Genomic DNA, 26,757 nt, shown 5'->3' on the forward strand with positions numbered 1-26,757 from the left:
TGCAGGTGAGAGGACGCAGTTGAGTGGACAGTGGACGCAGGATAGAATACTCAGTTGAGTGGACGCAGGAGAGAGTACTCAGTTGAGCAGACGCTGTTGAGTGGACAGAGGAGAGAACACGCAGGTGAGTACGTAGTTGAGTATGCAGTTGAGATAACGCAGGTGAGAGGACGCAGTTGGTTGGACGCTGTTGAATGGACGCAGGAGAGAGTACTCAGTTAAGTGGACGCAGGAGAGAGTACGCAGGTGAGAGTACTCAGTTGAGTGGATGCCGGAGAGAGTACTCAGTTGAGCAGACGCTGTTGAGTGAACACAGGAGAGAACACGCAGGTGAGTACGCAGTTGAGATTACGCAGTTGAGATTATGCAGGTGAGAGGACGCAGTTAGGTGGACGCTGTTGAATGGACGCAGGAGAGAGTACTCAGTTAAGTGGACGCAGGAGAGAGTACGCAGGTGAGAGTACTCAGTTGAGTGGAAGCCGGAGAGAGTACTCAGTTGAGCAGACGCTGTTGAGTGGACACAGGAGAGAACACGCAGGTGAGTACGCAGTTGAGATTACGCAGTTGAGATTATGCAGGTGAGAGGACGCTGTTAAATGGACGCAGGAGAGAGTACGCAGTTGAGCAGACGCTGTTGAGTGGACACAGGAGAGAACACGCAGGTGAGTACGCAGTTGAGATTACGCAGTTAAGATTATGCAGGTGAGAGGACGCTGTTAAATGGACGCAGGAGAGAGTACGCAGTTGAGAGTACTCAGTTGAGTGGACGCAGGAGAGAGTACTCAGTTGAGCAGACGCTGTTGAGCGGACACAGGAGAGAACACGCAGGTGAGTACGCAGTTGAGATTTTGCAGGTGAGTGGACAATCGACGCAGGAGAGAGTACTCCGTTGAGTGGACGCAGTTGAATGGACGCAGGAGAGAATACGCAGTTGAGAATACTCAGTTGAGTGGACGCAGGAGAGAGTACTCAGTTGAGCAGACACTGTTGAGTAGACACAGGAGAGAACATGCAGGTGAGTACGCAGTTGAGTATGCAGTTGAGATAACGCAGGTGAGAGGACGCAGTTGGTTGGACGCTGTTGAATGGACGCAGGAGAGAGTACGCAGTTGAGAGTACTCAGTTGAGTGGACGCAGGAGTGAGTACTCAATTGAGCAGATGCTGTTGAGTAGACACAGGAGAGAGTTCGCAGGTGAGTATGCAGTTGAGTATGCAGTTGAGATTATGCAGGTGAGAGGACGCAGTTGAGTGGACAGTGGACGCAGGATAGAATACTCAGTTGAGTGGACGCAGGAGAGAGTACTCAGTTGAGCAGACGCTGTTGAGTGGACAGAGGAGAGAACACGCAGGTGAGTACGTAGTTGAGTATGCAGTTGAGATAACGCAGGTGAGAGGACGCAGTTGGTTGGACGCTGTTGAATGGACGCAGGAGAGAGTACTCAGTTAAGTGGACGCAGGAGAGAGTACGCAGGTGAGAGTACTCAGTTGAGTGGATGCCGGAGAGAGTACTCAGTTGAGCAGACGCTGTTGAGTGAACACAGGAGAGAACACGCAGGTGAGTACGCAGTTGAGATTACGCAGTTGAGATTATGCAGGTGAGAGGACGCAGTTAGGTGGACGCTGTTGAATGGACGCAGGAGAGAGTACTCAGTTAAGTGGACGCAGGAGAGAGTACGCAGGTGAGAGTACTCAGTTGAGTGGAAGCCGGAGAGAGTACTCAGTTGAGCAGACGCTGTTGAGTGGACACAGGAGAGAACACGCAGGTGAGTACGCAGTTGAGATTACGCAGTTGAGATTATGCAGGTGAGAGGACGCTGTTAAATGGACGCAGGAGAGAGTACGCAGTTGAGCAGACGCTGTTGAGTGGACACAGGAGAGAACACGCAGGTGAGTACGCAGTTGAGATTACGCAGTTAAGATTATGCAGGTGAGAGGACGCTGTTAAATGGACGCAGGAGAGAGTACGCAGTTGAGAGTACTCAGTTGAGTGGACGCAGGAGAGAGTACTCAGTTGAGCAGACGCTGTTGAGCGGACACAGGAGAGAACACGCAGGTGAGTACGCAGTTGAGATTTTGCAGGTGAGTGGACAATCGACGCAGGAGAGAGTACTCCGTTGAGTGGACGCAGTTGAATGGACGCAGGAGAGAATACGCAGTTGAGAATACTCAGTTGAGTGGACGCAGGAGAGAGTACTCAGTTGAGCAGACACTGTTGAGTAGACACAGGAGAGAACATGCAGGTGAGTACGCAGTTGAGTATGCAGTTGAGATAACGCAGGTGAGAGGACGCAGTTGGTTGGACGCTGTTGAATGGACGCAGGAGAGAGTACGCAGTTGAGAGTACTCAGTTGAGTGGACGCAGGAGTGAGTACTCAATTGAGCAGATGCTGTTGAGTAGACACAGGAGAGAGTTCGCAGGTGAGTATGCAGTTGAGTATGCAGTTGAGATTATGCAGGTGAGAGGACGCAGTTGAGTGGACAGTGGACGCAGGATAGAATACTCAGTTGAGTGGACGCAGGAGAGAGTACTCAGTTGAGCAGACGCTGTTGAGTGGACAGAGGAGAGAACACGCAGGTGAGTACGTAGTTGAGTATGCAGTTGAGATAACGCAGGTGAGAGGACGCAGTTGGTTGGACGCTGTTGAATGGACGCAGGAGAGAATACTCAGTTGAGAGTACTCAGTTGAGAGGACGCAGGAGAGAGTACTCAGTTGAGCAGACGCTGTTGAGTGGACACATGAGAGAACACGCAGGTGAGTACGCAGTGGAGATTTTACAGGTGAGATTATGCAGGTGAGAGGACGCAGTTAGGTGGACGCTGTTGAATGGACGCAGGAGAGAGTACTCAGTTAAGTGGACGCAGGAGAGAGTACGCAGGTGAGAGTACTCAGTTGAGTGGATGCCGGAGAGAGTACTCAGTTGAGCAGACGCTGTTGAGTGAACACAGGAGAGAACACGCAGGTGAGTACGCAGTTGAGATTACGCAGTTGAGATTATGCAGGTGAGAGGACGCAGTTAGGTGGACGCTGTTGAATGGACGCAGGAGAGAGTACTCAGTTAAGTGGACGCAGGAGAGAGTACGCAGGTGAGAGTACTCAGTTGAGTGGATGCCGGAGAGAGTACTCAGTTGAGCAGACGCTGTTGAGTGGACACAGGAGAGAACACGCAAGTGAGTACGCAGTTGAGATTACACAGTTGAGATTATGCAGGTGAGAGGACGCTGTTAAATGGACGCAGGAGAGAGTACGCAGTTGAGAGTACTCAGTTGAGTGGACGCAGGAGAGAGTACTCAGTTGAGCAGACGCTGTTGAGTGGACACAGGAGAGAACACGCAGGTGAGTATGCAGTTGAGATTTTGCAGGTGAGTGGACAATCGACGCAGGAGAGAGTACTCCGTTGAGTGGACGCAGTTGAATGGACACAGGAGAGAGTACGCAGTTGAGAGTACTCAGTTGAGTGGACGCAGGAAAGAGTACGCAATTGAGAGTACTCAGTTGAGTGGACGCAGGAGAGAGTACTCAGTTGAGCAGACGCTGTTGAGCGGACACAGGAGAGAACACGCAGGTGAGTACGCAGTTGAGATTTTGCAGGTGAGTGGACAATCGACGCAGGAGAGAGTACTCCGTTGAGTGGACGCAGTTGAATGGACGCAGGAGAGAGTACGCAGTTGAGAATACTCAGTTGAGTGGACGCAGGAGAGAGTACTCAGTTGAGCAGACGCTGTTGAGTGGACATAGGAGAGAGTTCGCAGGTGAGTATGCAGGGGGAGACGAAGACAGCCTCCACGTGGCCTCCCCCGCAAGTAGCTGAAGAGTAGTTGCAAGTTTGCATGCCCTTCAAGCGAAACAAATGTCTTCACAACGTCCACAGCCTAAAGTTCCTACGCTAGCGCTTTTCCAGCTTAACATTGAAGGTCTCACCACTGCCAAAATTGAGTGCAGTTGAGAATACTCAGTTGAGTGGACGCAGGAGAGAGTACTCAGTTGAGCAGACACTGTTGAGTGGACACAGGAGAGAACACGCAGGTGAGTACGCAGTTGAGATTACGCAGTTAAGATTATGCAGGTGAGAGGACGCTGTTAAATGGACGCAGGAGAGAGTACGCAGTTGAGAGTACTCAGTTGAGTGGACGCAGGAGAGAGTACTCAGTTGAGCAGACGCTGTTGAGCGGACACAGGAGAGAACAAGCAGGTGAGTACGCAGTTGAGATTTTGCAGGTGAGTGGACAATCGACGCAGGAGAGAGTACTCCGTTGAGTGGACGCAGTTGAATGGACGCAGGAGAGAGTACGCAGTTGAGAATACTCAGTTGAGTGGACGCAGGAGAGAGTACTCAGTTGAGCAGACACTGTTGAGTAGACACAGGAGAGAACACGCAGGTGAGTACGCTTTTGAGTATGCAGTTGAGATTACGCAGGTGTGAGGACGCAGTTGGTTGGACGCTGTTGATTGAACGCAGGAGAGAGTACGCAGTTGAGAGTACTCAGTTGAGTGGACGCAGGAGAGAGTACGCAGTTGAGAGTACTCAGTTGAGTGGACGCAGGAGAGAGTACTCAGTTGAGCAGACGCTGTTGAGTGGACAGAGGAGAGAACATGCAGGTGAGTACGCAGTTGAGTATGCAGTTGAGATAACGCAGGTGAGAGGACGCAGTTGGTTGGACGCTGTTGAATGGACGCAGGAGAGAGTACGCAGTTGAGAGTACTCAGTTGAGTGGACGCAGGAGTGAGTACTCAATTGAGCAGATGCTGTTGAGTAAACACAGGAGAGAGTTCACAGGTGAGTATGCAATTGAGTATGCAGTTGAGATTATGCAGGTGAGAGGACGCAGTTGAGTGGACAGTGGACGCAGGATAGAATACTCAGTTGAGTGGACGCAGGAGAGAGTACTCAGTTGAGCAGACGCTGTTGAGTGGACAGAGGAGAGAACACGCAGGTGAGTACGTAGTTGAGTATGCAGTTGAGATAACGCAGGTGAGAGGACGCAGTTGGTTGGACGCTGTTGAATGGACGCAGGAGAGAATACTCAGTTGAGAGTACTCAGTTGAGAGGACGCAGGAGAGAGTACTCAGTTGAGCAGACGCTGTTGAGTGGACACATGAGAGAACACGCAGGTGAGTACGCAGTGGAGATTTTGCAGGTGAGATTATGCAGGTGAGAGGACGCAGTTAGGTGGACGCTGTTGAATGGACGCAGGAGAGAGTACTCAGTTAAGTGGACGCAGGAGAGAGTACGCAGGTGAGAGTACTCAGTTGAGTGGACGCAGGAGAGAGTACTCAGTTGAGCAGATGCTGTTGAGTGGACACAGGAGAGAACACGCAGGTGAGTACGCAGTTGAGTATGCAGTTGAGATTACGCAGGTGAGAGGACGCAGTTGAGTGGACGCTGTTGAATGGACGCAGGAAAGAGTACGCAGTTGAGAGTACTCAGTTGAGTGGACGCAGGAGAGAGTACTCAGTTGAGCAGACGCTGTTGAGTGGACATAGGAGAGAGTTCGCAGGTGAGTATGCAGGGGGAGACGAAGACAGCCTCCATGTGGCCTCCCCCGCAAGTAGCTGAAGAGTAGTTGCAAGTTTGCATGCCCTTCAAGCGAAACAAATGTCTTCACAACGTCCACAGCCTAAAGTTCCTACGCTAGCGCTTTTCCAGCTTAACATTGAAGGTCTCACCACTGCCAAAATTGAGTGCAGTTGAGAATACTCAGTTGAGTGGACGCAGGAGAGAGTACTCAGTTGAGCAGACACTGTTGAGTGGACACAGGAGAGAACACGCAGGTGAGTACGCAGTTGAGATTACGCAGTTAAGATTATGCAGGTGAGAGGACGCTGTTAAATGGACGCAGGAGAGAGTACGCAGTTGAGAGTACTCAGTTGAGTGGACGCAGGAAAGAGTACGCAATTGAGAGTACTCAGTTGAGTGGACGCAGGAGAGAGTACTCAGTTGAGCAGACGCTGTTGAGCGGACACAGGAGAGAACACGCAGGTGAGTACGCAGTTGAGATTTTGCAGGTGAGTGGACAATCGACGCAGGAGAGAGTACTCCGTTGAGTGGACGCAGTTGAATGGACGCAGGAGAGAGTACGCAGTTGAGAATACTCAGTTGAGTGGACGCAGGAGAGAGTACTCAGTTGAGCAGACGCTGTTGAGTGGACATAGGAGAGAGTTCGCAGGTGAGTATGCAGGGGGAGACGAAGACAGCCTCCACGTGGCCTCCCCCGCAAGTAGCTGAAGAGTAGTTGCAAGTTTGCATGCCCTTCAAGCGAAACAAATGTCTTCACAACGTCCACAGCCTAAAGTTCCCACGCTAGCGCTTTTCCAGCTTAACATTGAAGGTCTCACCACTGCCAAAATTGAGTGCAGTTGAGAATACTCAGTTGAGTGGACGCAGGAGAGAGTACTCAGTTGAGCAGACACTGTTGAGTGGACACAGGAGAGAACACGCAGGTGAGTACGCAGTTGAGATTACGCAGTTAAGATTATGCAGGTGAGAGGACGCTGTTAAATGGACGCAGGAGAGAGTACTCCGTTGAGTGGACGCAGTTGAATGGACGCAGGAGAGAGTACGCAGTTGAGAATACTCAGTTGACTGGACGCAGGAGAGAGTACTCAGTTGAGCAGACACTGTTGAGTAGACACAGGAGAGAACACGCAGGTGAGTACGCTGTTGAGTATGCAGTTGAGATTACGCAGGTGTGAGGACGCAGTTGGTTGGACGCTGTTGATTGAACGCAGGAGAGAGTACGCAGTTGAGAGTACTCAGTTGAGTGGACGCAGGAGAGAGTACGCAGTTGAGAGTACTCAGTTGAGTGGACGCAGGAGAGAGTACTCAGTTGAGCAGACGCTGTTGAGTGGACAGAGGAGAGAACATGCAGGTGAGTACGCAGTTGAGTATGCAGTTGAGATAACGCAGGTGAGAGGACGCAGTTGGTTGGACGCTGTTGAATGGACGCAGGAGAGAGTACGCAGTTGAGAGTACTCAGTTGAGTGGACGCAGGAGTGAGTACTCAATTGAGCAGATGCTGTTGAGTAGACACAGGAGAGAGTTCACAGGTGAGTATGCAATTGAGTATGCAGTTGAGATTATGCAGGTGAGAGGACGCAGTTGAGTGGACAGTGGACGCAGGATAGAATACTCAGTTGAGTGGACGCAGGAGAGAGTACTCAGTTGAGCAGACGCTGTTGAGTGGACAGAGGAGAGAACACGCAGGTGAGTACGTAGTTGAGTATGCAGTTGAGATAACGCAGGTGAGAGGACGCAGTTGGTTGGACGCTGTTGAATGGACGCAGGAGAGAATACTCAGTTGAGAGTACTCAGTTGAGAGGACGCAGGAGAGAGTACTCAGTTGAGCAGACGCTGTTGAGTGGACACATGAGAGAACACGCAGGTGAGTACGCAGTGGAGATTTTGCAGGTGAGATTATGCAGGTGAGAGGACGCAGTTAGGTGGACGCTGTTGAATGGACGCAGGAGAGAGTACTCAGTTAAGTGGACGCAGGAGAGAGTACGCAGGTGAGAGTACTCAGTTGAGTGGACGCAGGAGAGAGTACTCAGTTGAGCAGATGCTGTTGAGTGGACACAGGAGAGAACACGCAGGTGAGTACGCAGTTGAGTATGCAGTTGAGATTACGCAGGTGAGAGGACGCAGTTGAGTGGACGCTGTTGAATGGACGCAGGAAAGAGTACGCAGTTGAGAGTACTCAGTTGAGTGGACGCAGGAGAGAGTACTCAGTTGAGCAGACGCTGTTGAGTGGACATAGGAGAGAGTTCGCAGGTGAGTATGCAGGGGGAGACGAAGACAGCCTCCATGTGGCCTCCCCCGCAAGTAGCTGAAGAGTAGTTGCAAGTTTGCATGCCCTTCAAGCGAAACAAATGTCTTCACAACGTCCACAGCCTAAAGTTCCTACGCTAGCGCTTTTCCAGCTTAACATTGAAGGTCTCACCACTGCCAAAATTGAGTGCAGTTGAGAATACTCAGTTGAGTGGACGCAGGAGAGAGTACTCAGTTGAGCAGACACTGTTGAGTGGACACAGGAGAGAACACGCAGGTGAGTACGCAGTTGAGATTACGCAGTTAAGATTATGCAGGTGAGAGGACGCTGTTAAATGGACGCAGGAGAGAGTACGCAGTTGAGAGTACTCAGTTGAGTGGACGCAGGAAAGAGTACGCAATTGAGAGTACTCAGTTGAGTGGACGCAGGAGAGAGTACTCAGTTGAGCAGACGCTGTTGAGCGGACACAGGAGAGAACACGCAGGTGAGTACGCAGTTGAGATTTTGCAGGTGAGTGGACAATCGACGCAGGAGAGAGTACTCCGTTGAGTGGACGCAGTTGAATGGACGCAGGAGAGAGTACGCAGTTGAGAATACTCAGTTGAGTGGACGCAGGAGAGAGTACTCAGTTGAGCAGACGCTGTTGAGTGGACATAGGAGAGAGTTCGCAGGTGAGTATGCAGGGGGAGACGAAGACAGCCTCCACGTGGCCTCCCCCGCAAGTAGCTGAAGAGTAGTTGCAAGTTTGCATGCCCTTCAAGCGAAACAAATGTCTTCACAACGTCCACAGCCTAAAGTTCCTACGCTAGCGCTTTTCCAGCTTAACATTGAAGGTCTCACCACTGCCAAAATTGAGTGCAGTTGAGAATACTCAGTTGAGTGGACGCAGGAGAGAGTACTCAGTTGAGCAGACACTGTTGAGTGGACACAGGAGAGAACACGCAGGTGAGTACGCAGTTGAGATTACGCAGTTAAGATTATGCAGGTGAGAGGACGCTGTTAAATGGACGCAGGAGAGAGTACTCCGTTGAGTGGACGCAGTTGAATGGACGCAGGAGAGAGTACGCAGTTGAGAATGCTCAGTTGAGTGGACGCAGGAGAGAGTACTCAGTTGAGCAGACACTGTTGAGTAGACACAGGAGAGAACACGCAGGTGAGTACGCTGTTGAGTATGCAGTTGAGATTACGCAGGTGTGAGGACGCAGTTGGTTGGACGCTGTTGATTGAACGCAGGAGAGAGTACGCAGTTGAGAGTACTCAGTTGAGTGGACGCAGGAGAGAGTACGCAGTTGAGAGTACTCAGTTGAGTGGACGCAGGAGAGAGTACTCAGTTGAGCAGACGCTGTTGAGTGGACAGAGGAGAGAACATGCAGGTGAGTACGCAGTTGAGTATGCAGTTGAGATAACGCAGGTGAGAGGACGCAGTTGGTTGGACGCTGTTGAATGGACGCAGGAGAGAGTACGCAGTTGAGAGTACTCAGTTGAGTGGACGCAGGAGTGAGTACTCAATTGAGCAGATGCTGTTGAGTAGACACAGGAGAGAGTTCACAGGTGAGTATGCAATTGAGTATGCAGTTGAGATTATGCAGGTGAGAGGACGCAGTTGAGTGGACAGTGGACGCAGGATAGAATACTCAGTTGAGTGGACGCAGGAGAGAGTACTCAGTTGAGCAGACGCTGTTGAGTGGACAGAGGAGAGAACACGCAGGTGAGTACGTAGTTGAGTATGCAGTTGAGATAACGCAGGTGAGAGGACGCAGTTGGTTGGACGCTGTTGAATGGACGCAGGAGAGAATACTCAGTTGAGAGTACTCAGTTGAGAGGACGCAGGAGAGAGTACTCAGTTGAGCAGACGCTGTTGAGTGGACACATGAGAGAACACGCAGGTGAGTACGCAGTGGAGATTTTGCAGGTGAGATTATGCAGGTGAGAGGACGCAGTTAGGTGGACGCTGTTGAATGGACGCAGGAGAGAGTACTCAGTTAAGTGGACGCAGGAGAGAGTACGCAGGTGAGAGTACTCAGTTGAGTGGATGCCGGAGAGAGTACTCAGTTGAGCAGACGCTGTTGAGTGAACACAGGAGAGAACACGCAGGTGAGTATGCAGTTGAGATTACGCAGTTGAGATTATGCAGGTGAGAGGACGCAGTTAGGTGGACGCTGTTGAATGGACGCAGGAGAGAGTACTCAGTTAAGTGGACGCAGGAGAGAGTACGCAGGTGAGAGTACTCAGTTGAGTGGATGCCGGAGAGAGTACTCAGTTGAGCAGACGCTGTTGAGTGGACACAGGAGAGAACACGCAGGTGAGTACGCAGTTGAGATTACGCAGTTGAGATTATGCAGGTGAGAGGACGCTGTTAAATGGACGCAGGAGAGAGTACGCAGTTGAGCAGACGCTGTTGAGTGGACACAGGAGAGAACACGCAGGTGAGTACGCAGTTGAGATTACGCAGTTAAGATTATGCAGGTGAGAGGACGCTGTTAAATGGACGCAGGAGAGAGTACGCAGTTGAGAGTACTCAGTTGAGTGGACGCAGGAGAGAGTACTCAGTTGAGCAGACGCTGTTGAGCGGACACAGGAGAGAACACGCAGGTGAGTACGCAGTTGAGATTTTGCAGGTGAGTGGACAATCGACGCAGGAGAGAGTACTCCGTTGAGTGGACGCAGTTGAATGGACGCAGGAGAGAGTACGCAGTTGAGAATACTCAGTTGAGTGGACGCAGGAGAGAGTACTCAGTTGAGCAGACACTGTTGAGTAGACACAGGAGAGAACACGCAGGTGAGTACGCTGTTGAGTATGCAGTTGAGATTACGCAGGTGTGAGGACGCAGTTGGTTGGACGCTGTTGAATGAACGCTGGAGAGAGTACGCAGTTGAGAGTACTCAGTTGAGTGGACGCAGGAGTGAGTACTCAATTGAGCAGATGCTGTTGAGTAGACACAGGAGAGAGTTCGCAGGTGAGTATGCAGTTGAGTATGCAGTTGAGATTACGCAGTTAAGATTATGCAGGTGAGAGGACGCTGTTAAATGGACGCAGGAGAGAGTACGCAGTTGAGAGTACTCAGTTGAGTGGACGCAGGAGAGAGTACTCAGTTGAGCAGACGCTGTTGAGTGGACAGAGGAGAGAACATGCAGGTGAGTACGCAGTTGAGTATGCAGTTGAGATAACGCAGGTGAGAGGACGCAGTTGGTTGGCCGCTGTTGAATGGACGCAGGAGAGAGTACGCAGTTGAGAGTACTCAGTTGAGTGGACTCAGGAGAGAGTACGCAGTTGAGTGGACGCAGGAGTGAGTACTCAATTGAGCAGATGCTGTTGAGTGGACACAGGAGAGAACACGCAGGTGAGTACGCAGTTGAGTATGCAGTTGAGATTACGCAGGTGAGAGGACGCAGTTGAGTGGACGCTGTTGAATGGACGCACGAAAGAGTACGCAGTTGAGAGTACTCAGTTGAGTGGACGCAGGAGAGAGTACTCAGTTGAGCAGACGCTGTTGAGTGGACATAGGAGAGAGTTCGCAGGTGAGTATGCAGGGGGAGACGAAGACAGCCTCCACGTGGCCTCCCCCGGAAGTAGCTGAAGAGTAGTTGCAAGTTTGCATGCCCTTCAAGCGAAACAAATGTCTTCACAACGTCCACAGCCTAAAGTTCCTACGCTAGCGCTTTTCCAGCTTAACATTGAAGGTCTCACCACTGCCAAAATTGAGTGCAGTTGAGAATACTCAGTTGAGTGGACGCAGGAGAGAGTACTCAGTTGAGCAGACACTGTTGAGTGGACACAGGAGAGAACACGCAGGTGAGTACGCAGTTGAGATTACGCAGTTAAGATTATGCAGGTGAGAGGACGCTGTTAAATGGACGCAGGAGAGAGTACGCAGTTGAGAGTACTCAGTTGAGTGGACGCAGGAAAGAGTACGCAATTGAGAGTACTCAGTTGAGTGGACGCAGGAGAGAGTACTCAGTTGAGCAGACGCTGTTGAGCGGACACAGGAGAGAACACGCAGGTGAGTACGCAGTTGAGATTTTGCAGGTGAGTGGACAATCGACGCAGGAGAGAGTACTCCGTTGAGTGGACGCAGTTGAATGGACGCAGGAGAGAGTACGCAGTTGAGAATACTCAGTTGAGTGGACGCAGGAGAGAGTACTCAGTTGAGCAGACGCTGTTGAGTGGACATAGGAGAGAGTTCGCAGGTGAGTATGCAGGGGCAGACGAAGACAGCCTCCACGTGGCCTCCCCCGCAAGTAGCTGAAGAGTAGTTGCAAGTTTGCATGCCCTTCAAGCGAAACAAATGTCTTCACAACGTCCACAGCCTAAAGTTCCTACGCTAGCGCTTTTCCAGCTTAACATTGAAGGTCTCACCACTGCCAAAATTGAGTGCAGTTGAGAATACTCAGTTGAGTGGACGCAGGAGAGAGTACTCAGTTGAGCAGACACTGTTGAGTGGACACAGGAGAGAACACGCAGGTGAGTACGCAGTTGAGATTACGCAGTTAAGATTATGCAGGTGAGAGGACGCTGTTAAATGGACGCAGGAGAGAGTACGCAGTTGAGAGTACTCAGTTGAGTGGACGCAGGAAAGAGTACGCAATTGAGAGTACTCAGTTGAGTGGACGCAGGAGAGAGTACTCAGTTGAGCAGACGCTGTTGAGCGGACACAGGAGAGAACACGCAGGTGAGTACGCAGTTGAGATTTTGCAGGTGAGTGGACAATCGACGCAGGAGAGAGTACTCCGTTGAGTGGACGCAGTTGAATGGACGCAGGAGAGAGTACGCAGTTGAGAATACTCAGTTGAGTGGACGCAGGAGAGAGTACTCAGTTGAGCAGACGCTGTTGAGTGGACATAGGAGAGAGTTCGCAGGTGAGTATGCAGGGGGAGACGAAGACAGCCTCCACGTGGCCTCCCCCGCAAGTAGCTGAAGAGTAGTTGCAAGTTTGCATGCCCTTCAAGCGAAACAAATGTCTTCACAACGTCCACAGCCTAAAGTTCCTACGCTAGCGCTTTTCCAGCTTAACATTGAAGGTCTCACCACTGCCAAAATTGAGTGCAGTTGAGAATACTCAGTTGAGTGGACGCAGGAGAGAGTACTCAGTTGAGCAGACACTGTTGAGTGGACACAGGAGAGAACACGCAGGTGAGTACGCAGTTGAGATTACGCAGTTAAGATTATGCAGGTGAGAGGACGCTGTTAAATGGACGCAGGAGAGAGTACTCCGTTGAGTGGACGCAGTTGAATGGACGCAGGAGAGAGTACGCAGTTGAGAATGCTCAGTTGAGTGGACGCAGGAGAGAGTACTCAGTTGAGCAGACACTGTTGAGTAGACACAGGAGAGAACACGCAGGTGAGTACGCTGTTGAGTATGCAGTTGAGATTACGCAGGTGTGAGGACGCAGTTGGTTGGACGCTGTTGATTGAACGCAGGAGAGAGTACGCAGTTGAGAGTACTCAGTTGAGTGGACGCAGGAGAGAGTACGCAGTTGAGAGTACTCAGTTGAGTGGACGCAGGAGAGAGTACTCAGTTGAGCAGACGCTGTTGAGTGGACAGAGGAGAGAACATGCAGGTGAGTACGCAGTTGAGTATGCAGTTGAGATAACGCAGGTGAGAGGACGCAGTTGGTTGGACGCTGTTGAATGGACGCAGGAGAGAGTACGCAGTTGAGAGTACTCAGTTGAGTGGACGCAGGAGTGAGTACTCAATTGAGCAGATGCTGTTGAGTAGACACAGGAGAGAGTTCACAGGTGAGTATGCAATTGAGTATGCAGTTGAGATTATGCAGGTGAGAGGACGCAGTTGAGTGGACAGTGGACGCAGGATAGAATACTCAGTTGAGTGGACGCAGGAGAGAGTACTCAGTTGAGCAGACGCTGTTGAGTGGACAGAGGAGAGAACACGCAGGTGAGTACGTAGTTGAGTATGCAGTTGAGATAACGCAGGTGAGAGGACGCAGTTGGTTGGACGCTGTTGAATGGACGCAGGAGAGAATACTCAGTTGAGAGTACTCAGTTGAGAGGACGCAGGAGAGAGTACTCAGTTGAGCAGACGCTGTTGAGTGGACACATGAGAGAACACGCAGGTGAGTACGCAGTGGAGATTTTGCAGGTGAGATTATGCAGGTGAGAGGACGCAGTTAGGTGGACGCTGTTGAATGGACGCAGGAGAGAGTACTCAGTTAAGTGGACGCAGGAGAGAGTACGCAGGTGAGAGTACTCAGTTGAGTGGATGCCGGAGAGAGTACTCAGTTGAGCAGACGCTGTTGAGTGAACACAGGAGAGAACACGCAGGTGAGTATGCAGTTGAGATTACGCAGTTGAGATTATGCAGGTGAGAGGACGCAGTTAGGTGGACGCTGTTGAATGGACGCAGGAGAGAGTACTCAGTTAAGTGGACGCAGGAGAGAGTACGCAGGTGAGAGTACTCAGTTGAGTGGATGCCGGAGAGAGTACTCAGTTGAGCAGACGCTGTTGAGTGGACACAGGAGAGAACACGCAGGTGAGTACGCAGTTGAGATTACGCAGTTGAGATTATGCAGGTGAGAGGACGCTGTTAAATGGACGCAGGAGAGAGTACGCAGTTGAGCAGACGCTGTTGAGTGGACACAGGAGAGAACACGCAGGTGAGTACGCAGTTGAGATTACGCAGTTAAGATTATGCAGGTGAGAGGACGCTGTTAAATGGACGCAGGAGAGAGTACGCAGTTGAGAGTACTCAGTTGAGTGGACGCAGGAGAGAGTACTCAGTTGAGCAGACGCTGTTGAGCGGACACAGGAGAGAACACGCAGGTGAGTACGCAGTTGAGATTTTGCAGGTGAGTGGACAATCGACGCAGGAGAGAGTACTCCGTTGAGTGGACGCAGTTGAATGGACGCAGGAGAGAGTACGCAGTTGAGAATACTCAGTTGAGTGGACGCAGGAGAGAGTACTCAGTTGAGCAGACACTGTTGAGTAGACACAGGAGAGAACACGCAGGTGAGTACGCTGTTGAGTATGCAGTTGAGATTACGCAGGTGTGAGGACGCAGTTGGTTGGACGCTGTTGAATGAACGCTGGAGAGAGTACGCAGTTGAGAGTACTCAGTTGAGTGGACGCAGGAGTGAGTACTCAATTGAGCAGATGCTGTTGAGTAGACACAGGAGAGAGTTCGCAGGTGAGTATGCAGTTGAGTATGCAGTTGAGATTACGCAGTTAAGATTATGCAGGTGAGAGGACGCTGTTAAATGGACGCAGGAGAGAGTACGCAGTTGAGAGTACTCAGTTGAGTGGACGCAGGAGAGAGTACTCAGTTGAGCAGACGCTGTTGAGTGGACAGAGGAGAGAACATGCAGGTGAGTACGCAGTTGAGTATGCAGTTGAGATAACGCAGGTGAGAGGACGCAGTTGGTTGGCCGCTGTTGAATGGACGCAGGAGAGAGTACGCAGTTGAGAGTACTCAGTTGAGTGGACTCAGGAGAGAGTACGCAGTTGAGTGGACGCAGGAGTGAGTACTCAATTGAGCAGATGCTGTTGAGTGGACACAGGAGAGAACACGCAGGTGAGTACGCAGTTGAGTATGCAGTTGAGATTACGCAGGTGAGAGGACGCAGTTGAGTGGACGCTGTTGAATGGACGCACGAAAGAGTACGCAGTTGAGAGTACTCAGTTGAGTGGACGCAGGAGAGAGTACTCAGTTGAGCAGACGCTGTTGAGTGGACATAGGAGAGAGTTCGCAGGTGAGTATGCAGGGGGAGACGAAGACAGCCTCCACGTGGCCTCCCCCGGAAGTAGCTGAAGAGTAGTTGCAAGTTTGCATGCCCTTCAAGCGAAACAAATGTCTTCACAACGTCCACAGCCTAAAGTTCCTACGCTAGCGCTTTTCCAGCTTAACATTGAAGGTCTCACCACTGCCAAAATTGAGTGCAGTTGAGAATACTCAGTTGAGTGGACGCAGGAGAGAGTACTCAGTTGAGCAGACACTGTTGAGTGGACACAGGAGAGAACACGCAGGTGAGTACGCAGTTGAGATTACGCAGTTAAGATTATGCAGGTGAGAGGACGCTGTTAAATGGACGCAGGAGAGAGTACGCAGTTGAGAGTACTCAGTTGAGTGGACGCAGGAAAGAGTACGCAATTGAGAGTACTCAGTTGAGTGGACGCAGGAGAGAGTACTCAGTTGAGCAGACGCTGTTGAGCGGACACAGGAGAGAACACGCAGGTGAGTACGCAGTTGAGATTTTGCAGGTGAGTGGACAATCGACGCAGGAGAGAGTACTCCGTTGAGTGGACGCAGTTGAATGGACGCAGGAGAGAGTACGCAGTTGAGAATACTCAGTTGAGTGGACGCAGGAGAGAGTACTCAGTTGAGCAGACGCTGTTGAGTGGACATAGGAGAGAGTTCGCAGGTGAGTATGCAGGGGGAGACGAAGACAGCCTCCACGTGGCCTCCCCCGCAAGTAGCTGAAGAGTAGTTGCAAGTTTGCATGCCCTTCAAGCGAAACAAATGTCTTCACAACGTCCACAGCCTAAAGTTCCTACGCTAGCGCTTTTCCAGCTTAACATTGAAGGTCTCACCACTGCCAAAATTGAGTGCAGTTGAGAATACTCAGTTGAGTGGACGCAGGAGAGAGTACTCAGTTGAGCAGACACTGTTGAGTGGACACAGGAGAGAACACGCAGGTGAGTACGCAGTTGAGATTACGCAGTTAAGATTATGCAGGTGAGAGGACGCTGTTAAATGGACGCAGGAGAGAGTACGCAGTTGAGAGTACTCAGTTGAGTGGACGCAGGAAAGAGTACGCAATTGAGAGTACTCAGTTGAGTGGACGCAGGAGAGAGTACTCAGTTGAGCAGACGCTGTTGAGCGGACACAGGAGAGAACACGCAGGTGAGTACGCAGTTGAGATTTTGCAGGTGAGTGGACAATCGACGCAGGAGAGAGTACTCCGTTGAGTGGACGCAGTTGAATGGACGCAGGAGAGAGTACGCAGTTGAGAATACTCAGTTGAGTGGACGCAGGAGAGAGTACTCAGTTGAGCAGACACTGTTGAGTAGACACAGGAGAGAACACGCAGGTGAGTACGCTGTTGAGTATGCAGTTGAGATAACGCAGGTGTGAGGACGCAGTTGGTTGGACGCTGTTGATTGAACGCAGGAGAGAGTACGCAGTTGAGAGTACTCAGTTGAGTGGACGCAGGAGAGAGTACGCAGTTGAGAGTACTCAGTTGAGTGGACGCAGGAGAGAGTACTCAGTTGAGCAGATGCTGTTGAGTGGACAGAGGAGAGAACATGCAGGTGAGTACGCAGTTGAGTATGCAGTTGAGATAACGCAGGTGAGAGGACGCAGTTGGTTGGCCGCTGTTGAATGGACGCAGGAGAGAGTACGCAGTTGAGAGTACTCAGTTGAGTGGACGCAGGAGAGAGTACGCAGTTGAGTGGACGCAGGAGTGAGTACTCAATTGAGCAGATGCTGTTGAGTAGACACAGGAGATAGTTCGCAGGTGAGTATGCAGTTGAGTATGCAGTTGAGATTATGCAGGTGAGAGGACGCAGTTGAGTGGACAATAGACGCAGGAGAGAATACTCAGTTGAGTGGACGCAGTTGAATGGACGCAGGAGAGAGTACACAGTTGAGAATACTCAGTTGAGTGGACGCAGGAGAGAGTACTCAGTTGAGCAGATGCTGTTGAGTGGACACAGGAGAGAACACGCAGGTGAGTACGCTGTTGAGTATGCAGTTGAGATTACGCAGGTGTGAGGACGCAGTTGGTTGGACGCTGTTGAATGAACGCAGGAGAGAGTACGCAGTTGAGAGTACTCAGTTGAGTGGACGCAGGAGTGAGTACTCAATTGAGCAGATGCTGTTGAGTAGACACAGGAGAGAGTTCGCAGGTGAGTATGCAGTTGAGATTACGCAGTTAAGATTATGCAGGTGAGAGGACGCTGTTAAATGGACGCAGGAGAGAGTACGCAGTTGAGAGTACTCAGTTGAGTGGACGCAGGAGAGAGTACTCAGTTGAGCAGACGCTGTTGAGTGGACAGAGGAGAGAACATGCAGGTGAGTACGCAGTTGAGTATGCAGTTGAGATAACGCAGGTGAGAGGACGCAGTTGGTTGGCCGCTGTTGAATGGACGCAGGAGAGAGTACGCAGTTGAGAGTACTCAGTTGAGTGGACTCAGGAGAGAGTACGCAGTTGAGTGGACGCAGGAGTGAGTACTCAATTGAGCAGATGCTGTTGAGTGGACACAGGAGAGAACACGCAGGTGAGTACGCAGTTGAGTATGCAGTTGAGATTACGCAGGTGAGAGGACGCAGTTGAGTGGACGCTGTTGAATGGACGCACGAAAGAGTACGCAGTTGAGAGTACTCAGTTGAGTGGACGCAGGAGAGAGTACTCAGTTGAGCAGACGCTGTTGAGTGGACATAGGAGAGAGTTCGCAGGTGAGTATGCAGGGGGAGACGAAGACAGCCTCCACGTGGCCTCCCCCGGAAGTAGCTGAAGAGTAGTTGCAAGTTTGCATGCCCTTCAAGCGAAACAAATGTCTTCACAACGTCCACAGCCTAAAGTTCCTACGCTAGCGCTTTTCCAGCTTAACATTGAAGGTCTCACCACTGCCAAAATTGAGTGCAGTTGAGAATACTCAGTTGAGTGGACGCAGGAGAGAGTACTCAGTTGAGCAGACACTGTTGAGTGGACACAGGAGAGAACACGCAGGTGAGTACGCAGTTGAGATTACGCAGTTAAGATTATGCAGGTGAGAGGACGCTGTTAAATGGACGCAGGAGAGAGTACGCAGTTGAGAGTACTCAGTTGAGTGGACGCAGGAAAGAGTACGCAATTGAGAGTACTCAGTTGAGTGGACGCAGGAGAGAGTACTCAGTTGAGCAGACGCTGTTGAGCGGACACAGGAGAGAACACGCAGGTGAGTACGCAGTTGAGATTTTGCAGGTGAGTGGACAATCGACGCAGGAGAGAGTACTCCGTTGAGTGGACGCAGTTGAATGGACGCAGGAGAGAGTACGCAGTTGAGAATACTCAGTTGAGTGGACGCAGGAGAGAGTACTCAGTTGAGCAGACGCTGTTGAGTGGACATAGGAGAGAGTTCGCAGGTGAGTATGCAGGGGGAGACGAAGACAGCCTCCACGTGGCCTCCCCCGCAAGTAGCTGAAGAGTAGTTGCAAGTTTGCATGCCCTTCAAGCGAAACAAATGTCTTCACAACGTCCACAGCCTAAAGTTCCTACGCTAGCGCTTTTCCAGCTTACCATTGAAGGTCTCACCACTGCCAAAATTGAGTGCAGTTGAGAATACTCAGTTGAGTGGACGCAGGAGAGAGTACTCAGTTGAGCAGACACTGTTGAGTGGACACAGGAGAGAACACGCAGGTGAGTACGCAGTTGAGATTACGCAGTTAAGATTATGCAGGTGAGAGGACGCTGTTAAATGGACGCAGGAGAGAGTACGCAGTTGAGAGTACTCAGTTGAGTGGACGCAGGAAAGAGTACGCAATTGAGAGTACTCAGTTGAGTGGACGCAGGAGAGAGTACTCAGTTGAGCAGACGCTGTTGAGCGGACACAGGAGAGAACACGCAGGTGAGTACGCAGTTGAGATTTTGCAGGTGAGTGGACAATCGACGCAGGAGAGAGTACTACGTTGAGTGGACGCAGTTGAATGGACGCAGGAGAGAGTACGCAGTTGAGAATACTCAGTTGAGTGGACGCAGGAGAGAGTACTCAGTTGAGCAGACACTGTTGAGTAGACACAGGAGAGAACACGCAGGTGAGTACGCTGTTGAGTATGCAGTTGAGATTACGCAGGTGTGAGGACGCAGTTGGTTGGACGCTGTTGATTGAACGCAGGAGAGAGTACGCAGTTGAGAGTACTCAGTTGAGTGGACGCAGGAGAGAGTACGCAGTTGAGAGTACTCAGTTGAGTGGACGCAGGAGAGAGTACTCAGTTGAGCAGACGCTGTTGAGTGGACAGAGGAGAGAACATGCAGGTGAGTACGCAGTTGAGTATGCAGTTGAGATAACGCAGGTGAGAGGACGCAGTTGGTTGGCCGCTGTTGAATGGACGCAGGAGAGAGTACGCAGTTGAGAGTACTCAGTTGAGTGGACGCAGGAGAGAGTACGCAGTTGAGTGGACGCAGGAGTGAGTACTCAATTGAGCAGATGCTGTTGAGTAGACACAGGAGATAGTTCGCAGGTGAGTATGCAGTTGAGTATGCAGTTGAGATTATGCAGGTGAGAGGACGCAGTTGAGTGGACAATAGACGCAGGAGAGAATACTCAGTTGAGTGGACGCAGTTGAATGGACGCAGGAGAGAGTACACAGTTGAGAATACTCAGTTGAGTGGACGCAGGAGAGAGTACTCAGTTGAGCAGATGCTGTTGAGTGGACACAGGAGAGAACACGCAGGTGAGTACGCAGTTGAGTATGCAGTTGAGATTACGCAGGTGAGAGGACGCAGTTGAGTGGACGCTGTTGAATGGACGCAGGAAAGAGTACGCAGTTGAGATTACTCAGTTGAGTGGACGCAGGAGAGAGTACTCAGTTGAGCAGACGCTGTTGAGTGGACATAGGAGAGAGTTCGCAGGTGAGTATGCAGGGGGAGACGAAGACAGCCTCCACGTGGCCTCCCCCGCAAGTAGCTGAAGAGTAGTTGCAAGTTTGCATGCCCTTCAAGCGAAACAAATGTCTTCACAACGTCCACAGCCTAAAGTTCCTACGCTAGCGCTTTTCCAGCTTAACATTGAAGGTCTCACCACTGCCAAAATTGAGTGCAGTTGAGAATACTCAGTTGAGTGGACGCAGGAGAGAACACGCAGGTGAGTACGCAGTTGAGATTACGCAGTTAAGATTATGCAGGTGAGAGGACGCTGTTAAATGGACGCAGGAGAGAGTACGCAGTTGAGAGTACTCAGTTGAGTGGACGCAGGAAAGAGTACGCAATTGAGAGTACTCAGTTGAGTGGACGCAGGAGAGAGTACTCAGTTGAGCAGACGCTGTTGAGCGGACACAGGAGAGAACACGCAGGTGAGTACGCAGTTGAGATTTTGCAGGTGAGTGGACAATCGACGCAGGAGAGAGTACTCCGTTGAGTGGACGCAGTTGAATGGACGCAGGAGAGAGTACGCAGTTGAGAATACTCAGTTGAGTGGACGCAGGAGAGAGTACTCAGTTGAGCAGACGCTGTTGAGTGGACATAGGAGAGAGTTCGCAGGTGAGTATGCAGGGGGAGACGAAGACAGCCTCCACGTGGCCTCCCCCGCAAGTAGCTGAAGAGTAGTTGCAAGTTTGCATGCCCTTCAAGCGAAACAAATGTCTTCACAACGTCCACAGCCTAAAGTTCCTACGCTAGCGCTTTTCCAGCTTAACATTGAAGGTCTCACCACTGCCAAAATTGAGTGCAGTTGAGAATACTCAGTTGAGTGGACGCAGGAGAGAGTACTCAGTTGAGCAGACACTGTTGAGTGGACACAGGAGAGAACACGCAGGTGAGTACGCAGTTGAGATTACGCAGTTAAGATTATGCAGGTGAGAGGACGCTGTTAAATGGACGCAGGAGAGAGTACTCCGTTGAGTGGACGCAGTTGAATGGACGCAGGAGAGAGTACGCAGTTGAGAATACTCAGTTGAGTGGACGCAGGAGAGAGTACTCAGTTGAGCAGACACTGTTGAGTAGACACAGGAGAGAACACGCAGGTGAGTACGCTGTTGAGTATGCAGTTGAGATTACGCAGGTGTGAGGACGCAGTTGGTTGGACGCTGTTGATTGAACGCAGGAGAGAGTACGCAGTTGAGAGTACTCAGTTGAGTGGACGCAGGAGAGAGTACGCAGTTGAGAGTACTCAGTTGAGTGGACGCAGGAGAGAGTACTCAGTTGAGCAGACGCTGTTGAGTGGACAGAGGAGAGAACATGCAGGTGAGTACGCAGTTGAGTATGCAGTTGAGATAACGCAGGTGAGAGGACGCAGTTGGTTGGACGCTGTTGAATGGACGCAGGAGAGAGTACGCAGTTGAGAGTACTCAGTTGAGTGGACGCAGGAGTGAGTACTCAATTGAGCAGATGCTGTTGAGTAGACACAGGAGAGAGTTCACAGGTGAGTATGCAATTGAGTATGCAGTTGAGATTATGCAGGTGAGAGGACGCAGTTGAGTGGACAGTGGACGCAGGATAGAATACTCAGTTGAGTGGACGCAGGAGAGAGTACTCAGTTGAGCAGACGCTGTTGAGTGGACAGAGGAGAGAACACGCAGGTGAGTACGTAGTTGAGTATGCAGTTGAGATAACGCAGGTGAGAGGACGCAGTTGGTTGGACGCTGTTGAATGGACGCAGGAGAGAATACTCAGTTGAGAGTACTCAGTTGAGAGGACGCAGGAGAGAGTACTCAGTTGAGCAGACGCTGTTGAGTGGACACATGAGAGAACACGCAGGTGAGTGCGCAGTGGAGATTTTGCAGGTGAGATTATGCAGGTGAGAGGACGCAGTTAGGTGGACGCTGTTGAATGGACGCAGGAGAGAGTACTCAGTTAAGTGGACGCAGGAGAGAGTACGCAGGTGAGAGTACTCAGTTGAGTGGATGCCGGAGAGAGTACTCAGTTGAGCAGACGCTGTTGAGTGAACACAGGAGAGAACACGCAGGTGAGTACGCAGTTGAGATTACGCAGTTGAGATTATGCAGGTGAGAGGACGCAGTTAGGTGGACGCTGTTGAATGGACGCAGGAGAGAGTACTCAGTTAAGTGGACGCAGGACAGAGTACGCAGGTGAGAGTACTCAGTTGAGTGGATGCCGGAGAGAGTACTCAGTTGAGCAGACGCTGTTGAGTGGACACAGGAGAGAACACGCAGGTGAGTACGCAGTTGAGATTACGCAGTTGAGATTATGCAGGTGAGAGGACGCTGTTAAATGGACGCAGGAGAGAGTACGCAGTTGAGCAGACGCTGTTGAGTGGACACAGGAGAGAACACGCAGGTGAGTACGCAGTTGAGATTACGCAGTTAAGATTATGCAGGTGAGAGGACGCTGTTAAATGGACGCAGGAGAGAGTACGCAGTTGAGAGTACTCAGTTGAGTGGACGCAGGAGAGAGTACTCAGTTGAGCAGACGCTGTTGAGCGGACACAGGAGAGAACACGCAGGTGAGTACGCAGTTGAGATTTTGCAGGTGAGTGGACAATCGACGCAGGAGAGAGTACTCCGTTGAGTGGACGCAGTTGAATGGACGCAGGAGAGAGTACGCAGTTGAGAATACTCAGTTGAGTGGACGCAGGAGAGAGTACTCAGTTGAGCAGACACTGTTGAGTAGACACAGGAGAGAACACGCAGGTGAGTACGCTGTTGAGTATGCAGTTGAGATTACGCAGGTGTGAGGACGCAGTTGGTTGGACGCTGTTGAATGAACGCAGGAGAGAGTACGCAGTTGAGAGTACTCAGTTGAGTGGACGCAGGAGTGAGTACTCAATTGAGCAGATGCTGTTGAGTAGACACAGGAGAGAGTTCGCAGGTGAGTATGCAGTTGAGTATGCAGTTGAGATTATGCAGGTGAGAGGACGCAGTTGAGTGGACAGTGGACGCAGGATAGAATACTCAGTTGAGTGGACGCAGGAGAGAGTACTCAGTTGAGCAGACGCTGTTGAGTGGACAGAGGAGAGAACACGCAGGTGAGTACGTAGTTGAGTATGCAGTTGAGATAACGCAGGTGAGAGGACGCAGTTGGTAGACACAGGAGAGAACACGCAGGTGAGTACGCTGTTGAGTATGCAGTTGAGATTACGCAGGTGTGAGGACGCAGTTGGTTGGACGCTGTTGATTGAACGCAGGAGAGAGTACGCAGTTGAGAGTACTCAGTTGAGTGGACGCAGGAGAGAGTACGCAGTTGAGAGTACTCAGTTGAGTGGACGCAGGAGAGAGTACTCAGTTGAGCAGACGCTGTTGAGTGGACAGAGGAGAGAACATGCAGGTGAGTACGCAGTTGAGTATGCAGTTGAGATAACGCAGGTGAGAGGACGCAGTTGGTTGGCCGCTGTTGAATCGACGCAGGAGAGAGTACTCCGTTGAGTGGACGCAGTTGAATGGACGCAGGAGAGAGTACGCAGTTGAGAGTACTCAGTTGAGTGGACGCAGGAAAGAGTACGCAATTGAGAGTACTCAGTTGAGTGGACGCAGGAGAGAGTACTCAGTTGAGCAGACGCTGTTGAGCGGACACAGGAGAGAACAAGCAGGTGAGCACGCAGTTGAGATTTTGCAGGTGAGTGGACAATCGACGCAGGAGAGAGTACTCCGTTGAGTGGACGCAGTTGAATGGACGCAGGAGAGAGTACGCAGTTGAGAATACTCAGTTGAGTGGACGCAGGAGAGAGTACTCAGTTGAGCAGACACTGTTGAGTAGACACAGGAGAGAACACGCAGGTGAGTACGCTGTTGAGTATGCAGTTGAGATTACGCAGGTGTGAGGACGCAGTTGGTTGGACGCTGTTGATTGAACGCAGGAGAGAGTACGCAGTTGAGAGTACTCAGTTGAGTGGACGCAGGAGAGAGTACGCAGTTGAGAGTACTCAGTTGAGTGGACGCAGGAGAGAGTACTCAGTTGAGCAGACGCTGTTGAGTGGACAGAGGAGAGAACATGCAGGTGAGTACGCAGTTGAGTATGCAGTTGAGATAACGCAGGTGAGAGGACGCAGTTGGTTGGACGCTGTTGAATGGACGCAGGAGAGAGTACGCAGTTGAGAGTACTCAGTTGAGTGGACGCAGGAGTGAGTACTCAATTGAGCAGATGCTGTTGAGTAGACACAGGAGAGAGTTCACAGGTGAGTATGCAATTGAGTATGCAGTTGAGATTATGCAGGTGAGAGGACGCAGTTGAGTGGACAGTGGACGCAGGATAGAATACTCAGTTGAGTGGACGCAGGAGAGAGTACTCAGTTGAGCAGACGCTGTTGAGTGGACAGAGGAGAGAACACGCAGGTGAGTACGTAGTTGAGTATGCAGTTGAGATAACGCAGGTGAGAGGACGCAGTTGGTTGGACGCTGTTGAATGGACGCAGGAGAGAATACTCAGTTGAGAGTACTCAGTTGAGAGGACGCAGGAGAGAGTACTCAGTTGAGCAGACGCTGTTGAGTGGACACATGAGAGAACACGCAGGTGAGTACGCAGTGGAGATTTTGCAGGTGAGATTATGCAGGTGAGAGGACGCAGTTAGGTGGACGCTGTTGAATGGACGCAGGAGAGAGTACTCAGTTAAGTGGACGCAGGAGAGAGTACGCAGGTGAGAGTACTCAGTTGAGTGGACGCAGGAGAGAGTACTCAGTTGAGCAGATGCTGTTGAGTGGACACAGGAGAGAACACGCAGGTGAGTACGCAGTTGAGTATGCAGTTGAGATTACGCAGGTGAGAGGACGCAGTTGAGTGGACGCTGTTGAATGGACGCAGGAAAGAGTACGCAGTTGAGAGTACTCAGTTGAGTGGACGCAGGAGAGAGTACTCAGTTGAGCAGACGCTGTTGAGTGGACATAGGAGAGAGTTCGCAGGTGAGTATGCAGGGGGAGACGAAGACAGCCTCCATGTGGCCTCCCCCGCAAGTAGCTGAAGAGTAGTTGCAAGTTTGCATGCCCTTCAAGCGAAACAAATGTCTTCACAACGTCCACAGCCTAAAGTTCCTACGCTAGCGCTTTTCCAGCTTAACATTGAAGGTCTCACCACTGCCAAAATTGAGTGCAGTTGAGAATACTCAGTTGAGTGGACGCAGGAGAGAGTACTCAGTTGAGCAGACACTGTTGAGTGGACACAGGAGAGAACACGCAGGTGAGTACGCAGTTGAGATTACGCAGTTAAGATTATGCAGGTGAGAGGACGCTGTTAAATGGACGCAGGAGAGAGTACGCAGTTGAGAGTACTCAGTTGAGTGGACGCAGGAAAGAGTACGCAATTGAGAGTACTCAGTTGAGTGGACGCAGGAGAGAGTACTCAGTTGAGCAGACGCTGTTGAGCGGACACAGGAGAGAACACGCAGGTGAGTACGCAGTTGAGATTTTGCAGGTGAGTGGACAATCGACGCAGGAGAGAGTACTCCGTTGAGTGGACGCAGTTGAATGGACGCAGGAGAGAGTACGCAGTTGAGAATACTCAGTTGAGTGGACGCAGGAGAGAGTACTCAGTTGAGCAGACGCTGTTGAGTGGACATAGGAGAGAGTTCGCAGGTGAGTATGCAGGGGGAGACGAAGACAGCCTCCACGTGGCCTCCCCCGCAAGTAGCTGAAGAGTAGTTGCAAGTTTGCATGCCCTTCAAGCGAAACAAATGTCTTCACAACGTCCACAGCCTAAAGTTCCTACGCTAGCGCTTTTCCAGCTTAACATTGAAGGTCTCACCACTGCCAAAATTGAGTGCAGTTGAGAATACTCAGTTGAGTGGACGCAGGAGAGAGTACTCAGTTGAGCAGACACTGTTGAGTGGACACAGGAGAGAACACGCAGGTGAGTACGCAGTTGAGATTACGCAGTTAAGATTATGCAGGTGAGAGGACGCTGTTAAATGGACGCAGGAGAGAGTACTCCGTTGAGTGGACGCAGTTGAATGGACGCAGGAGAGAGTACGCAGTTGAGAATGCTCAGTTGAGTGGACGCAGGAGAGAGTACTCAGTTGAGCAGACACTGTTGAGTAGACACAGGAGAGAACACGCAGGTGAGTACGCTGTTGAGTATGCAGTTGAGATTACGCAGGTGTGAGGACGCAGTTGGTTGGACGCTGTTGATTGAACGCAGGAGAGAGTACGCAGTTGAGAGTACTCAGTTGAGTGGACGCAGGAGAGAGTACGCAGTTGAGAGTACTCAGTTGAGTGGACGCAGGAGAGAGTACTCAGTTGAGCAGACGCTGTTGAGTGGACAGAGGAGAGAACATGCAGGTGAGTACGCAGTTGAGTATGCAGTTGAGATAACGCAGGTGAGAGGACGCAGTTGGTTGGACGCTGTTGAATGGACGCAGGAGAGAGTACGCAGTTGAGAGTACTCAGTTGAGTGGAC

The sequence above is a fragment of the Brachyhypopomus gauderio genome, chromosome 7 (genome assembly GCF_052324685.1).
Source record: "Brachyhypopomus gauderio isolate BG-103 chromosome 7, BGAUD_0.2, whole genome shotgun sequence".
Taxonomy (NCBI): Eukaryota; Metazoa; Chordata; class Actinopteri; order Gymnotiformes; family Hypopomidae; genus Brachyhypopomus; species Brachyhypopomus gauderio.